Genomic DNA, 16,347 nt, shown 5'->3' with positions numbered 1-16,347 from the left:
TGGGGACATTTGATAGGAAGTCAGTCCTGTGTGTTCCAGCCCAGCTCTGCTGGGTCATGAATTTGAGCAAAGTCCCTTCATTTGTCCTGTCACCTTTGCCCTGCTTCAGGAAATGCCAGTTTTGCATTAGAACAGCCTCTGTTCCCTGTAACTTGGGAGACGGGATGTATAGGTAAGAAGGAGGAAGATTCTAGAGGGTGCGGCTCATGGTCACTTTCTTCCCCCCATCTCCTGTACAGCAGCCCTGTTTTGGGTATCAAAAATCTGAAATAGTGTTACTTTACAGTTAAATCAACAGAAAGGTGTTCAGCTGATGTTGACAACTATGGAATCTCTTTTTTAAAAAGGTAACTTTCATGATCCTCCTTTTAATGCTCTCAGTGTTTATACTTTCTTTAGTTTTTATTGACATCTCTGTCATGGGGCAGCTCATCTAGACAAGTTTATTGAAGGCAAATGATAGTGATGACTACGGTGCTTTGCACACAGATTGTCAATAACAATCTGGTTGTTTGGGGAGCACTTAGAGATGTGGTTCATGCATGTGTGAACCTCGTCAGTGTAAGTTTTGTGCCATTTAACTGATAACACTTTGAAAATGTATAATAGCTGAGGGTTATTATAAGCTCGTAAGATGCTAGGCACAGAGCTAAGTACTTTACATTTCTTACTGAATCCTCGAAAATAATATGATCTCATTACCCATAGTTTCCAGATGAGGAAACTGAGTCTCAAGGAGGATGAACAATTTGCCCAAGGCCACGGGGTCAGCATATGACTGGCAGACCCTTAGGCCTTCCCACATCACAGCACTCAGGGCAGTGAGGGTGTCCCAAGGGATCTTTGCTGAGATTTTTAGCCTGAGGTCAGCTTCTGAGTTGATTATGACTTAGTTATTGGAAAAAGATATAATTTTCTTCAATAATCTTCATCCCAAGGAATAGTCTCTGTTCTCATCACTCCAGTTAGTTGCTTTTAAACCCTATTCAAAAAATTACAATGTGGGTTGAATTCCTTGTGGGGAGGACGAGAGGAACTGCTTCAAGCTGAGAGCACAGTTGTTTCCAGATGTGGCCAGGGCCTCCTTAAAGGTTAGTGGGCTGGATAACCCGGCATTCTGGGCCTAGGGAGCCAACACACCCACGTGACATCATCCCACAGGGCAATCTGTATCATTTACTTTTTGCCATTCATCCAGTTTTCGGGTAGCTGGGTTGTATCATTGTGTGGTGTGTGACTGTGTGTGTGTGTGTCTGTGTGTGCGTTCTCTAATGCTAGTCTTCATTCACTTATTGCTCAGGGAAGTCCTGCTTCTTCCTGTGCTGAAGCCCAATTCCCACTGTTTTTCTAATGTGTGTACTGCAGAGTGGGACTTCCCCTGTCCGGGGTCTTTTCTACCGACCTGCGCTGTGTTCTCTATCCGTTGCTTCCATCTCAGACAGCGCTTTTCCTCCCAAGATATCTGAATTGGGTTGGACAAAGTCATTGGAAGTGACAGTCACTTAAAAAAAAAAAAAAGAAAGGAAACTGGCAAAACACAGGAATGCATGTTCAGGGGAAGCCGTTGAGAGAAGCAGGTGGCTCTGGCCTCCCTGTGTTCTTGGATGAGACAATCGACTTTCCCCAAGCTGACTTCTTGCTTAGATGAACTGACTTAACTGTGAGGTCCTGCCAAAGGTTGTTTCACTAAGCGGTGCCTGGGGCTTTCACAAAGTGAAGTCACCTCTGCCTGCCAAGCAGGGACTCTTCTGGGGGAATTTCATAGGCTTCTCACTACTCTTCCAAAAGAGGAAGTTCCTGTCATCATCTTACCTTTACCATGCCAGGGTGCGGTTCATTCTGCCTGTGGCTAACATGCCCAGCTCATAATGTGCCGTTGAGCGATAGAGAAGGGAAATGGCAGACTGCAACTTGGAGAATTGTTCATTTTGCTGAAGAGGAGACTTGAGGACAGAATCATTGCTCTACTTGGCTAAATCTGTGGTCTTCCTGTCTGGTGCTGTGGCTTCAATGGGGCACCAAGGAGCATTTGTGGAGTGAGTGTGATTGCTCTCCATCCAGCTAGGAAGGTTAGTCATGTCACCAAATATTCCTTACTTCCCTTAACAGCCCATTCTAAATCAATCTTCCATGAATTCATCAAAATGTTTTTTGTATTGCCTCAACTTTGCTGCTTCCATTTCAATTTCCTCAACCCAGGGAGGCCACATGAAGGGCGTTTCCCAAACTGTTATCTGAACCTTCCTCCCTGGAGTGTCTTCTGCTCACTCCAGGGAAAGAGTTCTTTTCCCTGGGCTCATTTGCTGTGGTGGCCATATTTTAATTCTCTCTTGGCTTCTAATAGATGAGTTGGGACACGCCTCAAAGTGTTTTTGTTCCCTCTGAAAGAGGTTGAATCAGGGAAGAGAGGGGGAGAAATATATGTGGGAACAGCGTAATTGTATCCATGAGGATTCTTAGTAATCAGGATGCCAGTGTGTGTTTTCCAGAGCCTAGAGCTGACATAAATAATGTAGCGTACCTCGCTTTGTGCAGGCTTGCTGAGGAATGCTGATGGAGAAAAAGCCAAACTGGGATCTGAAGCTCCTGGCTCCCGGCACAGCCTTTAAAATCCTTTTATTGAGTGGTACTTTTGAAACTGCACCCAGGACCTTGGCAGGTTGGATGTGCCAGGGAGAAGCCAACAGAGGAGAAACTCCAGAGGAAGGTGCCTCACTTGGCTTTTGGAGAATGAGAATCTGGTGCGGCCTGGATGGCTCCAGCTAAGATTGGTTAATTTCATTTTGCATTCCTAATCCCACAAGGAATAGGACATCTCCATCAAGGCCCTGAAAGCCGGGTAAGTGTATGCAGCTGTTGCTAACAAGATATGACTGGCCCCTCAAACATAGTTAAAAGCATCTTGCTAGCCTTTTAGAGCCTCTTGCCTTAATGGGAAGAGCCAAATGAGCTTTGTGGGACAACTAACCCCAAATGAAGTCCTGCAGCTTAAGCTCATTTAGAGGCAAAGTGTGCACTGGGGAGAGGGAGAGGGACCACAAACGCCACAGTTCATTTGCAGGAAGGAAACAAATTTGTCTTCACGTGGGATTTTCACAGGAGGTCTGCCAAGCCAAATATCCAACTGAAACATCTTCCAGATTTTGATTTACAGTGCAACTTAAGCCTAGTCTTGGCCACAAATGATAGAAGTGAAGGAAAAGGTGGGGAGTGGGGGGAAGGAATAGAGGGATGTTAGAAATAATTCTCTATTGTAGAGGATCTTCAGGGAAAGGCTCTGGGCATTTAGTGAAAGAGACAGCGATTCCTTTGCCTATACTCTGGTGGTTTAGAAAAGGACCTCAGGGAACATTTGTTTTGTTTTGTTTTCCTTTTGATTAAGGCATTTGGGGTCTAGAAAAGAAGATTAAAGCAGGATCCGTTTAATTTATTTAGTTTGCCTCACAGACATGAAGCTTCAGAATGGTAAGTGTCAATTACATTCCTACCGATTTGGGTAAACTAGCTGGGAGAGGGTTCTCGCAGAGCAAGGATCTGTTCAAATCCGGGCTGTTTTACAGTTTTCGGCCAGTGATAGGAGCTGCTGTGTAAACACAGAAAAAGCATAGATGACAAGTTTGATTGGGAAGGAAGGCGTTGTGTGACTTGTCCTTTTGGGGGATGGTTCTCTGTTGTTGTTGGTTTGACAATTATGGGATGTCGTTTAGAAACCATCTATAGCACACTTAAATTCACTTGACAAATGTAAACATGATCCGATATTTCCATCATGGGAAAGGAATATATATTTTCCTCTTATTTTGCTACAGATTTGCTGTTTTCTTCTTTCTCCATTTAAAATATGGAGTGTTTTATAAAATAGTTTTTGGAAATTTTGTTTGTTATGTGATGTATTGCTATAAATGTGTTATTACTAAGAACTCTACAAGTCCCTTTCAATGATTTCATTGAACTGGTAAGGAAAGGAGTATGTTTTTGTCTGAGTTTCATTCCATCCTCTCTCATTAGGGTCTGTGCTTTGCTTACCTACTGCTTTAAGTGGTTTCACCAAAACTTTCATTCAGTAGTCTCAAAAGCCCCGCGTGCTTCTCTCTGCTTGGACAAATGCCTTCCCAAATTAGCGCTGTGGTTTTTCTTGTGAAGGAAAAGTTTTATCTTCATGGATAAGGACAAAACAGGTTTGTTTTTTGTTTGTTTTTTCATTTTTTTTGTTTGCTTGTTTTTATTTGGGCAGGCAAGATTAGTCTTTAGTCTGAGGAATCTGTTTGGACAGTTTTCCAGCAAACCTTCCACTCTTTGGGAAAGAGCATGCCCATCTGTGAAATGGGCTTGGGATTTCATTAAAAATGTAACACCCCCACCCTCTCAGTCACATTGTGAATGTTTGAAAGGAAAAAAAAAATGATTATAGAGGGTTAGCTAAGGGGTTGTCAATAAGCTGGTCTCCACAGGACTGAGTTTAAACATGTTTTAAACATGCAAAAACTGGGTCGCTTGTTGGTTTCTATTTATAAGTGCATTAGAAGAAAGTATATCTTAAGTGCAGGGAAATACAATGCTTCTAATAAACAAAACTTAGTTTTTATAACCTAAGAAGTGACCTGAAGGAATGTGAGGAATTGTTAGAAGGCTGTGGTTCTTGGGCGCAGAGTCACAGCTTCATGTTTAATTTAACAAAACATTAAACATTTCATGTTTAATTTAATGAAACATTAGAGCACTAGGATTTGTCACCTTCATGACAGAATGTCAGAACTGTGGGATAGTTTCAGAATATATGTTCTTTCTACAGAATTCACATATCACACTGGAGATGTTTCACATCCAAAGGCCTTTACTTTTTTCTAGGGGTCTTTTTTTTCCTCTCTAATAAAAGAAGGAGCAGCAAAAAAGCAAGTATAACAACAAAAACAACAACACATTAGGCATGCACTACTAGTCTAGCTAATTTTAGGGGGGCTATTAGCAGGCATTTAGGCAAATCTGTTGACATTTAGCATCAGCACAAATGCAATTGCATTTCTACTTTTTGTGCTTCTGACAAAATAAGTACACAGATCTTCAGGACAAGAAAAGAACGGACGTTGGAACCATTTGTTAGGTAATAAACTTTTTATTAAACCCGTTTGGATTTTTTAACGAACTATTTAAGAAGGTGGAGTGAGATCTTTGGAAAAAATTAGGTAAATGTTTCCGTCTGATAAAGGTTATTACCGGTGTGAGAGAGGCAACCCTTTGTACTGCATCGCTTGCCAGATTTTTTTCTTAGTCTGGAAAATGTGGTTGGAGATTGATAGTGCTAGTTTGCCTTCGGTTTGTGATGGGAAATTTCCCTGTTTTGTATTTCTTTTTTTTTTTTTTTTTTGAGACGGAGTCTCGCTCTGTCGCCCAGGCTGGAGTGCAGTGGCGCAATCTCGGCTCACTGCAAGCTCCGCCTCCCGAGTTCACGCCATTCTCTTGCCTCAGCCTCTCCGAGTAGCTGGGACTACAGGCGCCCGCCACCACGCCTGGCTAATTTTTTGTATTTTTCAGTAGAGACGGGGTTTCACCGTGGTCTCGATCTCCTGACCTCATGATCCGCCTGCCTCGGCCTCCCAAAGTGCTGGGATTACAAGCGTGAGCCACCGCACCCGGCCCCCTGTTTTATATTTCAAAGTGCTGAAATAGAGATATGCCCTACCTCTCTGTCCGTATTTTGCAGGTTGGTGGAGCACTATTTTCATCAGATGCTTAGAATGCTTAGCTCTTTTCCATGAAAAACAAGAATTGATGTTTGGGTAGTGAAGGTAATTACCGATCCATAAAGCATGCATGTGTGTGTGCATATATGTAATTATACATGTATACCCACCCACCCACACACACACACAATGTACAAGTCTACAAACCCTTCCCCTCACCCCCCTGCCACCAAATTCTCCTTCTATTCATTTGAATTGCCTCCTGCACCATTTCTGGAATGCTGTATAAAACACAGTGGAGATTTATGCAAGGGCAGTATTTTGTTTTGTGATGACAGGAGTGAGAATGGCTCTCCTGTTATTATACACTCAGCCTGAACGTGCGGCTTCCTTGGGTACCTTGAAGTGGCTGAGACCAGATGCTTCAGAGAGAAATGTCATATCCATGCAATTCAGAGGAGCATATGGCAAGAGAAAAATTGTTGTGACAGTTGCTGACCTGTGGAGCAAGTCGCTTTTTTTTAACCCTTAAGAAATAGTTTTAACCCTATCCTAAAGAGCCACAGATACATTATTTAGTTGAAGAGTTTTCTAATTCTCCTGTATGTTGCATTCTGGAAAAAGCCTGCAATGGGGGCTGGGGAAGTGGAGAAGCTGCCCTGGCCATGGTAGGATGGACGGCCTGTCCTGCTCACACCCTACTCTCAGGGCTACATCCACACTCCTCTCAGCCTCTGCGTCCAAAGGCTGAAATTCAGCATGGTGCGACCCACCTTACCTAATTCAGGTTTGTGATGGCTCCCCTGCCTTCTCCCCAGGGAACTGAGGAGAACCCAGCAAAGCTGAGCCCTGTGTGCTGTCCTGGAGGCCAGAGGCATCGCCTGCCGCCTTTGTCATCCTTCATGACCACCATCCTAACCCACAGATAGCACGGAGGTAGCAGAAGTTGCCAAGGAGTTCCCTTCACTTCATAAGGCCTCTTTTAATCCCTGCCTATGTGCCTGACACTCTGACAGACCCTGGAAAGGAAAGCAAGTGTGACATGCCTCACCCTGCCGCCACCACCGAGGATCTCCTAGTGTCATGTAGAAGATCCGTGAACAAAAATGGAACAAAGCATTGTCTTCATTGCCACGAGGGCTGAGAGAGGAAAGCCTTGTATGGCGACAGGTATTATGTGGGTGCAGGGGAGAGAGCTGGCAACCCTCAGAGAGGTCAGAACAAGCTTCATAGAAGCAGTTTTGTTAAGAGAACTGGCCTGGCAGATTCTCCTGGAAGCCAAGGGGCAGGGCTCTCCACACCCAGAACATGGCAGATGCTTAGCAAATCAAGGAACTTCAAGTACTGAGTTCAGTAAAGCTGGCACCCAAGGCATGAGGAAGGCAAAAGATTGTACTAGAAAGATAGTCAGAGCCCTGTGGTGAAAGACTTTCCATATCATCAAGTCTAAGTCTTCTCTAATCTGCCACATCCTCATAAATCTGAGACAGCCAGCCAGCTCATAGCCGTAAGCAAAGTGAGGGTTGAGCATATCAAAACAACAGTATGGTTTATGTGAACACACCTAAGTTTTACAACGTCCACAACTAATTCAACGTTTTAAAAAATGCTGGCTACCCCTGTGTGAGCCAAACTAACCCCATATGCGTGTTTCAGATGGAGCCTGGGGGCTACCAATTTGCAACCTCTGCAAATAGTCAATAGGCGCCTACAAAGGGATCTCACCCTACCACTAACTTGCTTCTTATCTGAAAAGATTTTGGAGAAGAGCTTTGACAAATACAGAAAGAGTGTGTTTAGAGACAAATTTTCTAGTGTCTCCGCTTAGAAATCTGGTTGGGAGGGAGGCAAATATATATGTTCATGTTCCTATCTGGATTTATATTTTTATATATTTGTATAATGGTGGGTGTGTTCTGCTTCCTTCATATAGTCAAAGCTTCTGGAGGTGGAATCCAAAAGGCAGGTCAAAATTCTGACTCTGTAGGTAGACACATAACCCAGCAGATCACAGCTAACGAGTACCTCTTTGCATAGTGCGTGTAGTACATGGGTTTCTGCAGGGGGGTGGGGTTCTTGGTGGTTTTTTTTTTTTTATGTTTTAATTTCCTCATCAGCCATTTAACTTTATGCCATATGGTGATGGCAGAGCTGCCCGCACTTCTGTGAGAAGACCCTAGTGGTTCCATGAACATCTTTTGGGAAAGCGGACCCACTGAGCATTTGCTTAGAAGAGCAGAAGGAAGGCTGGGAAGGATGCAGTAGCCATCACCTTTTCATCTTGATCTCCTAGACCTTAACTGATCTGCTACCATTTGACTGTCGTTGTCATCTAGCTCTGGGCAGGACAGTCTGTTGGCAGCACCTCCTAGGAGAGACTTGCGATCCCACGGGCTCTGCAGTCCCAAATTGCTAGGGCTCTCTTTTGAGTTAAGTGTCAGGCTGGCCATGGAAACCTGGGATTGGGCCCTGGCTGCCTTAGTGGCTTTGAGTAAGAGGGCTGTGCATTTAGCATTTGCTGAAGTGACTGAGCTCTCAGTGCCCTAATTTTATCTGTCTGAATAGTGGATAGTAATACTTCTCAGCTCCATGGAGATAATGGTAATGATAATTTTAAAAAAAAACAAAAAAACAAAAAAACTGTGACCCAGGTATCAGCTCAAACCCATTTCCACAGACCATTCCCACATTCTGGGTGTTCCCTGAGCTCCTGTGCTCAAGCTCATATTTGTTCATTTTTCAGCACTTGCTCCTTCCCACAGCCCATCACGTCGTGTACGTGTACCTTTCTCTCCACCCCAAGCTGCTCCAGTTATGGAATTTGGCCTCTTACCCCTAGCATGTGCAAAAAAACAAACAAAACTAGCAAACAAAATCTCCAGCAGACAAAATCATCCACCCAAAACCTTGTGTGGAACAGACGTTACTGAAAGTTTGGAGAAAACGAAGAGTTGAGAGTTTCATATGCCAGCAATAAAAAGAAGTTTAAATAGAATATTCAACACCTCTCTTCTTTAAGAGTTCTCGGGTCAGTTCTGACTAACTAGGGCTCCAGCTCCCTGCCGGGTTCCCTGCTGCATTTCTATCTCTTCCGATTGGCCAGAAATTCAAATGGATTTCATTACATTTTTTCAGAGCAGCTCAGCACTCTCCACCTGCACCCAAAAAGCCAACACTTTCTTCCTTCTTCACAGACCCCTCGATAGACTCTGCAAAAGGAAAACTATAGTATAGAGATTTATTTCCCCAAAGATGTTAATAGCACCATTTCCCATCATTAACCTTCAAGCCAAGAAAGGAAAAGTTGTTACATTTTTGTTTTCAAAAACACTTTTTCTGACACATAATACTTTACTGTGTATTTCCTTACATTTTTAATATCCTTCCCACCTGATTGATTAATTAATTGATTGATTAAGGGATCAATTAAAAAGGTAGTGTGGCCAAAGGTTAAGAGCACAGACTCAGGAGCTCTGCTGCCTACTAGCTGTGTGACTCTGAGCAAGTTACTTAAGTTCTCTGAGCTTCGGGTAAAGGCGGATATTCAAGGTACCTTCCTGATATCCCAGCCATGTGGTTAAATGAGATCATGCACATTGAGGTGCTGATTTCAGAAGCTGGCACATGCAATGGTTATTTCCTTTGTCTATAGTCAATGGCAGCGTTTCATTTTCATCCAAATTTTATAACAGAATGTTTTCTCTATTTCTAAAATAATTTCAGTTTAAATGGGTAGCGTGCTGGGATTCTGGCACAAGCCAGATTGCACCTTGCCCCACCATGTAGAAACTGACTGTATCCATCCTCCATCCTCAAGATAGAAGCCAGATGGCCTCCTGCCCTCCCCTAAGTAGTCTTCAGTTTCATGTATGTTTCTCTGTAGTGGCCTTCCCACTGCTGCTGTCTTAACCAGATAACTAAAAAATCCAAGGTGGTTCGGAATAACCGGCATTAGCTGAACTTTTTTCCAACCAATGTTACTAGAAACACAATTGCTCAGAATTAACACTCTCATCTTCAGTGGAACAGAATCCAATTGTTTGCTCTTGGTTTGAGTCCTCAGAGTGGGGCTGGCAGGGGGCAAGGAACAATTATTGCAACTAAATTTTAATCAACAGTTTCAGTAACAATATTGAATTAAAAAGGTTCTAGCTACTAGTTAGAGCATGGCTTAACTTGTACACAGGCAAATCAGTCATTCTGTGGTGATTAACATCTATTCAGAACAGAGAATGTATTATGGGTACTAAATTATCATAGGAATTAATGCAGTCTTTTTAAAGGGCTTAAAATATGTTAATAAATACAGTATTCCAGCACCTGCAGCTCAAGGAACCAAAGTCATTAAAGATGGATATAATTATATTTATTATTGCAAGGATCTAGGTGGGGGGGAAAACAGTTTAATGAGCATGAATGAAATAGAGGTTCTTTATTTAAAACTTCTTACCTAAAGAAATTGTTCCCTTTGAGGAGTTGAGTTATTGCATGAAATCACTGAATGAAAGAACTATACAAAAAGTTAATCAGGGATAATTTTCCCACCTCTGGGCAATGAACTTCAGAGGTCTACTGGGGTCATAGCAAAACTCTCCACCTTTTTCCCTTTGAACTTACCATGGAATCCCTCTTCCCCTGCTGTGCCCTGTAGGATCCCTGTGATGTCTGCCACTTTGCCAACTTCAGTTTCCACTGCCTTCCCACACCTGCTCCACCCAAATGCCACACCCACCTTGCAGTTGCTCAAACAATCCTTTATCCAACCTCAGGGCCTCAGCACATACTTTTGCCTCTACATGACATTTATTTTGCAACCACCTCAACAGCACTCGGCCAGGCTTTGTCCTAGACAAATGTTAAATACTATCTAATTTAATCCTCAGGAGAGCCTTACGAATTAGATCCCATTATCACCACTGTTTTACAGATGAGGAAAAGAAGTCAGAGAAGGGCTAAGGGGCTTGCCATAGGTCCTGCTGACTTGAAGTTCTCCTCACCACCCAAGTTCTGCTGCATCTTTGTAGGACCGGCTACTCTCATCCCTCAAATTTCAGCTCCAGTGCTGTCCCTGACCCCTTTATCTAAACTCTCCTTTCCCCCAACCCCATCCCCAGCTTCTCTGTTTCAGGATCCAGTTTATTCCTTGCAGCACCTGTCACACCATTTTAAGGGATAGTCTGCATGTGTATTTTTAGTTATAATTTTACTTCTCTTGCACTAGGATCATGCCCATGAAGGCAGCAACTGTTTTTGTTTGATGCTGCATCCTCAGCCCTGTTGAAGTAACTGACACTTAATATATCCTGAATAAATATTTGTTTAATGAGTCCTTGAACTCATATGTTCACTATTTGCTGTCTGTAGCCAATAATAAATGATATTCTTAATCTATTTACCTACATAGACAGATAGACGAAAAAATATATTTATTTTTCAAATTATCTGATGACTAAAATATAATTTTATTAGGAAGGGTAATCCTCTTCAGGAATTAAAATTTCTCTTAGCTGATTGATATAAAAATGGCAGTCTAAAATAACCATTTCTATATGAAATCTGGTTGGGAATTACATAGAAGGTTGGGAATTGATGATTAAAGATAACTTCTATTTGACAAATAAGAAATAGGAGAACATGAGAGGAAGAGCCACAGGCTCAAGGTGTGGAGCTGGTTAAGACAGGGTTCTCTGGCTCTTGGTTTCACATTGTTTCTGCCCATCTGCCTTGCCTCTTGTCGCCTATGTTGATAGCATCTGGAGAAGCCCATCAGAAACAGAGGAGCTTTTTTCGTACTGGCTCTTGCTGCTACTGAGAATGTTGTGCTTGGCAGGTCAGGAGCAGTAGATTGAAGCTCTCTTATTTTCTTAAATCTTGGGGGTGTTCAAGGTGAAAATTAACTGTCTGCCTATCCTCGTGGTGAAATGCATTTGAAATGCTATTTCCTCTTATGAAGAAGAAGAAAAGTAAGCAAACACACATTGTGTGGAATTAAAAATGGAGGTCCCAGAGCTGCATATCACACCTACAGTGAGACACCAGCCTTAAAGAAACTGCCTCATGTTCCCGTCTTGCCAGCTTCTTGAGGATACAGTCTGGCTACTAAAACCCCTAGCACCACAATTCTTTACAATATAGGAAACATGAACCACACACTGAGCATCTGATTAAAGTTGGGGGTTCTATGCCCAGAGAAAAGCAACATGCGTAAACATGAAGCAATTTGCACGTTGTTTCAGGGAACCTACAGACATTCTTTTGTTAATTTCATGGATCTCTAGAGGCCCATGAGTTCCAGTTTAAGAAGCCCTGGTAGCATAGAACACTAGTAATGTTAATTATAATAGCTAATATTTATTAAGCAATTATCATGGGTCAGATATCTGACACATTTTTTTCATTTAGCTTTCAGATATAACATTTGTTTCCATTATGCAGATGAGAAAACTGAGGCACAGAAGAGCTAAATAAGCCAGAAAGTGTTGGAGCCTGGATTAGAATCCAGTTGGTCTGATACTAGAACCTCTCACAAAGGCAGGCACAGAAAGTTTGCCTAAAGCAGACTTTCATTAGCTGGCATGTGACAACATGAGGAATCCCATGGTGGGAAAGAGAGGCTATGCAGAACACCTTCAGAGCATCAGCGAAGGCCACAAAGGGCTGATGAATCCATATTCCAGGTCTTTCAGCTCCTCATGGAGAGGCAATCAAGATGGTCCCAGGATACCTCCTCTTGCCAAGAATTGCCTTCTATCCTCCTACATATTGGGGGACTGGAAAAATGCATTTCCATGTGACTTCACATCCTTAATCCACTGGGCTGGAGCTGAGAGTTCTTGGCATTTTATTGAGCCAAGTATTCAGAATACTTTCAATTTAAGAATGTCTATCATCAAATGGGCAGATGGGTGCTATCTGAATGTGAAACTCTCTCAGGAATATTTAGAACGGACTGGATTGTCAGCCTGTTTTATGAGAGGCTATTAGAGTGAGATGGGTTCAATTATTTCTTTCATTTCTTAAGAGAATACATAGTATCCTTTAGAAGTTCCTTGAGAATGTTTTTTTGATCATTTTTTCTGCTTTCTTTTTTAAAGAGAGCAGGCTCATTTTTACTTCGGAATGGGTCTAATCTAACAATTTAGAACTAATAACTTTAATGAAGTTAAATACCTTTCTGGATGTTTCTTTTCTATTAATTGAGCTATATTTAGTGTCTTGTAATTAATAGCCTAAGCACCTGCCTGGTTCTAGGCCCCTGGCATAATGAAGTGAATCAGAGACAGCCTCTGGCCTCAAGGAGTTTACAGTCTAGTAGGAGAGCAGGACATGGAAACAAATCAATGTTGTGTACTATAGTGTGTGGTGGAGGAGGCAAACGAAAGGGAGACTGGTCAGCTCAGGCTCAAAAGTTTATGATTGGCTGCAAAGACAGTCTTAGAGAAGCAGTTAAGAAAACTATAACCTCTAGAACAGGAGTTCTCAAACTTGAGAGCACATCAGAGTGCCCCAGAGGGCTTATTAAAATACAGATTGATGGGCCCCAACCTCACTTTCTCACTCACTGTATCCAGAGTGGGTCTCTGCATTTGCGTTTCTAACAAGCTCTCAGAGGATGATGACGATGCTTGTCCAAGGAAAACACTTTGAGAACCACTGTTCTAGCTTCTCAGAGGAAAGAATATAGAAAATGCTCGTGTTGCTTCCAGCTTTTTACCTCCTAAATTTTGAAATATTTCATTTCACCTTTGTCTGTCTTGCTGTATGTTGTGAGTTTCCTTGTCAATGTGTGTACTTCTGTTCTGTCTGTGGGAAGTACAGCTCCGTGTTCTTCTGCAGGCTGTCTTCCTCTTTTCCTTCTTCTTCTTCTCTCTTCCTTCTCCTTCTCCTTCTTCTTCTTGTACCTAACTATGACCTCTGATTAGTAGGAATGGCTTATATAAATTTTGAATTGTATACATTCTTGTGGATGCAGGTCTGTGAGTATGAGTTTATTCTGAAACCAGCACTGTGGTCAGCATTATTCCTCACAATTGATCATGTCTCACAAAACACTTTGGACTCTGGGTAGACAATTAAATAAAGTAGCCAAATGGAAGACCCACTCATGCATATCTTCAGGTCCTCTCAGGTCTTATAGGGCCCACGTTATATTCCTAGTGGTTGCAGGGCACGCCAGGAAAGAAGATGGCCACCAAGCAAGCCTAAATCAGCTGCGAAAGAGTTCAGCACTTTTTTTTTTTAAAACAATGGTGCAGCCTTTTCATAAACAGAGTCACGTTTTGGCCCCAATGCAATAAAAAGTATAAACTCATGTCAGAAAACAATACCAAGTTCCCACATTAATGAATCTTTCTCCTTTCCTTTATTCTTTTGGTCCATTTTGCACAGGAAATGAGAACCTTGTGGACAGAAAGATCATCATTTGTCAATCCTTTTGCAGCAATTTTCCCAACAGTTCTTTCAGCTCTAAATGCTTTTAAGCATCTGTCAGGATCATATAATAGCCTTAATGGGAGGAAACAACAACAACAACGACAACAGTTTGCTGCATAAGAATGAAATGAGTGAGTGGCTGTCTTCTTCCTGGGCTGCAGTGAAGATGATGGTCCTGTCCATATGTGGATTTCCACATGCAGCTGTGCAGTTATTGTTTGCACTTAGACCTTAAGTTGTCTGTAATTTTTATGTGTGTAGGAATGATGCCAATTGAGAGAGAATGTACAAAAAAAAAAGTATTTAGCATCTCTGAGATGAGACAAGTCAATAAACAGCTTGATTACTAATTCATTCAGGAACAAAAATAATGGCTTTCTAAACTGAAACGACCAAATCCAATAACTAACTGTTTGTCAGGGCAGTAATAATGGTATTTGTATCTCTTTTAATTGGCTTTAACCTTTCCCTTCATGTGTGCAGTATTAAAAAATTAAAGAGGAAAGTATTTAGAGGCAAAGATTTACGGCACCACGTGGATTACATGCTTTTAATGAGGTCAGGACAGTAAACCATCTGAGCAGAAGCTGCTGCCCGATGATGAATTATTCCCTTTTACAGTAGATAGACTACAGCAAGTGTGTGTGCACACACGCATGCTCACAGGCCCACACGCTTGTCTGTGTAGACCAAGCGATAGACCCCCAGCTTTGCTGTTGAGCTACCACAAGGTGTTTCCAGTTACAAGGAGTGTTCAGAAATACACTCCTTGTTCAAGATACAGAGCTACAATACATTATAGAAAAGACAGAAAGTTGCAGAGCAAATTGCACGATGTTCATGTAAGATGTTAATTCATTATGTCTGTGCATGTTAGTGCATATATGCAAGTGTGGATGGATGGATGGAGGCAGGGATGGAGGGATAGAGGGATGGAAGGATGTCAGTAAGGATGAGGAGAGGAAAACAAGAAAGAAAAAGAGAAGTAAAGGAGGAAATAAAAGGAAATAAAGGAGAGAGAGGGAAAGGAGGGATGGAGGAAGGAAGAAGAAAGAAATATATGTAGAGAGAAATATTGATAATTTAGAAGCATACACACAGGAGTGCACTGGAGCCAGCTTGTACTGGCTTATAAAGGCCCATTGTGCAATACGTCTTCTCAATTCTGTCATATTCTTAACTTACAGTTGTAGATAGTGACAGTATTTGCTCCACAGAAATCAGCAAATGCCACAGATCTGGGCTTTTTTTTCCTGGAGAGCCAATTGCTAAGCCTTTATCAGCACATCACTGGACACACACAAAATCATTCAGAGTGGTTCTATCTAGAAAGAGTGTTTAGTACAGAACTAAGAAGGGTACATGGTACCCTTTTTAGAACTAGAAGGATACCCTTTTAGTAGAAAGGTAGATGAAGCCGTTGAGTTGGGAATGGGAAACAAGACATTTTTCCTCTTTATTTTATACATTTATTTATTATTTGTAATTTTTATTAAGCATTTATTATTATTAAGCATCCATCAATTTTATAATAAAATATTTTATTTTATTAAAATGTATCCACAAACGTTATTAAAACTTGTTTAGTAATAATAGAATTAATCACTTTACTTGATGAGTCAGTTACAAATCCTTCATACAAGGAAACAAATTTCAGACAAACAATAGGATCAAATGACCAAAGGACTTCAGACTCAGCCAGAAGTGTGTCCTTTGATGGTGAAAATATCCTCAATCTTCCACAGCAAAAGGAACATTCAAAAAGTGTTAACATAGATTGGTCCAGAAGAGTAGAGTGTTCAAAGTCAGATCCCATCGGATGACAAATTCTAGTGAAGAAAGTCACATGGTTCCTCCAAAGCTTATCTCCTCATGCTCATTGGTTGACCCAAACCTTATTGCAGTCTTTGTGTAATCAGCGGCCTAGATTTAGCAGTGTGAAACATCTCTAACAAAGAGAAAGGCTGCACATTCCAGACACTAGAGCTGCAGTCCCATTGGAAATGCACCATCCTTGTGGGCCAGCCAGTCTGTCACTAACTGAAAAAAATGTTGACACTTCCTTTTTGCCACTTTGACATGGTGTGATCTCTAATCAGCCTCAATAAGCAACAGAGTAAAGAAGGTTCTCTGTTTCCCCTTCTTTCCCAAATCTTTCCCAATTCCAGATGATATTCTACTTATGACCTCATTGCTCTCATTTCCTACAGACGCTTGTAAATGAAAGTCCCTG

At 41.8% G+C, this 16,347-nt stretch overlaps 1 protein-coding gene across 16 annotated transcripts in view; it reads left to right on the top strand.

Moving 5' to 3' along the window:
• The window catches only part of TENM2 (teneurin transmembrane protein 2), a 1,678,453-nt gene that overhangs the window by 1,228,957 nt on the left and 433,149 nt on the right, over nucleotides 1–16,347 (top strand). The window contains exon 1 of one of the 16 annotated variants that reach the window (XM_063642609.1): nucleotides 3,472–5,701. The exons of the other annotated variants lie outside the window; for them this stretch is intronic. The gene's annotated coding sequence lies outside the window, so the exon portion shown is untranslated. Of the gene's footprint in view, nucleotides 1–3,471; nucleotides 5,702–16,347 lie in introns of those variants that run through there. 16 annotated transcript variants of the gene reach the window in all.

This window comes from Symphalangus syndactylus, chromosome 7 (assembly GCF_028878055.3).
Source record: "Symphalangus syndactylus isolate Jambi chromosome 7, NHGRI_mSymSyn1-v2.1_pri, whole genome shotgun sequence".
NCBI classification, from domain to species: domain Eukaryota; kingdom Metazoa; phylum Chordata; class Mammalia; order Primates; family Hylobatidae; genus Symphalangus; species Symphalangus syndactylus.
Note: the sequence above shows the minus strand (reverse complement) of the source record. Positions and strands in the feature narration are given on the sequence as shown.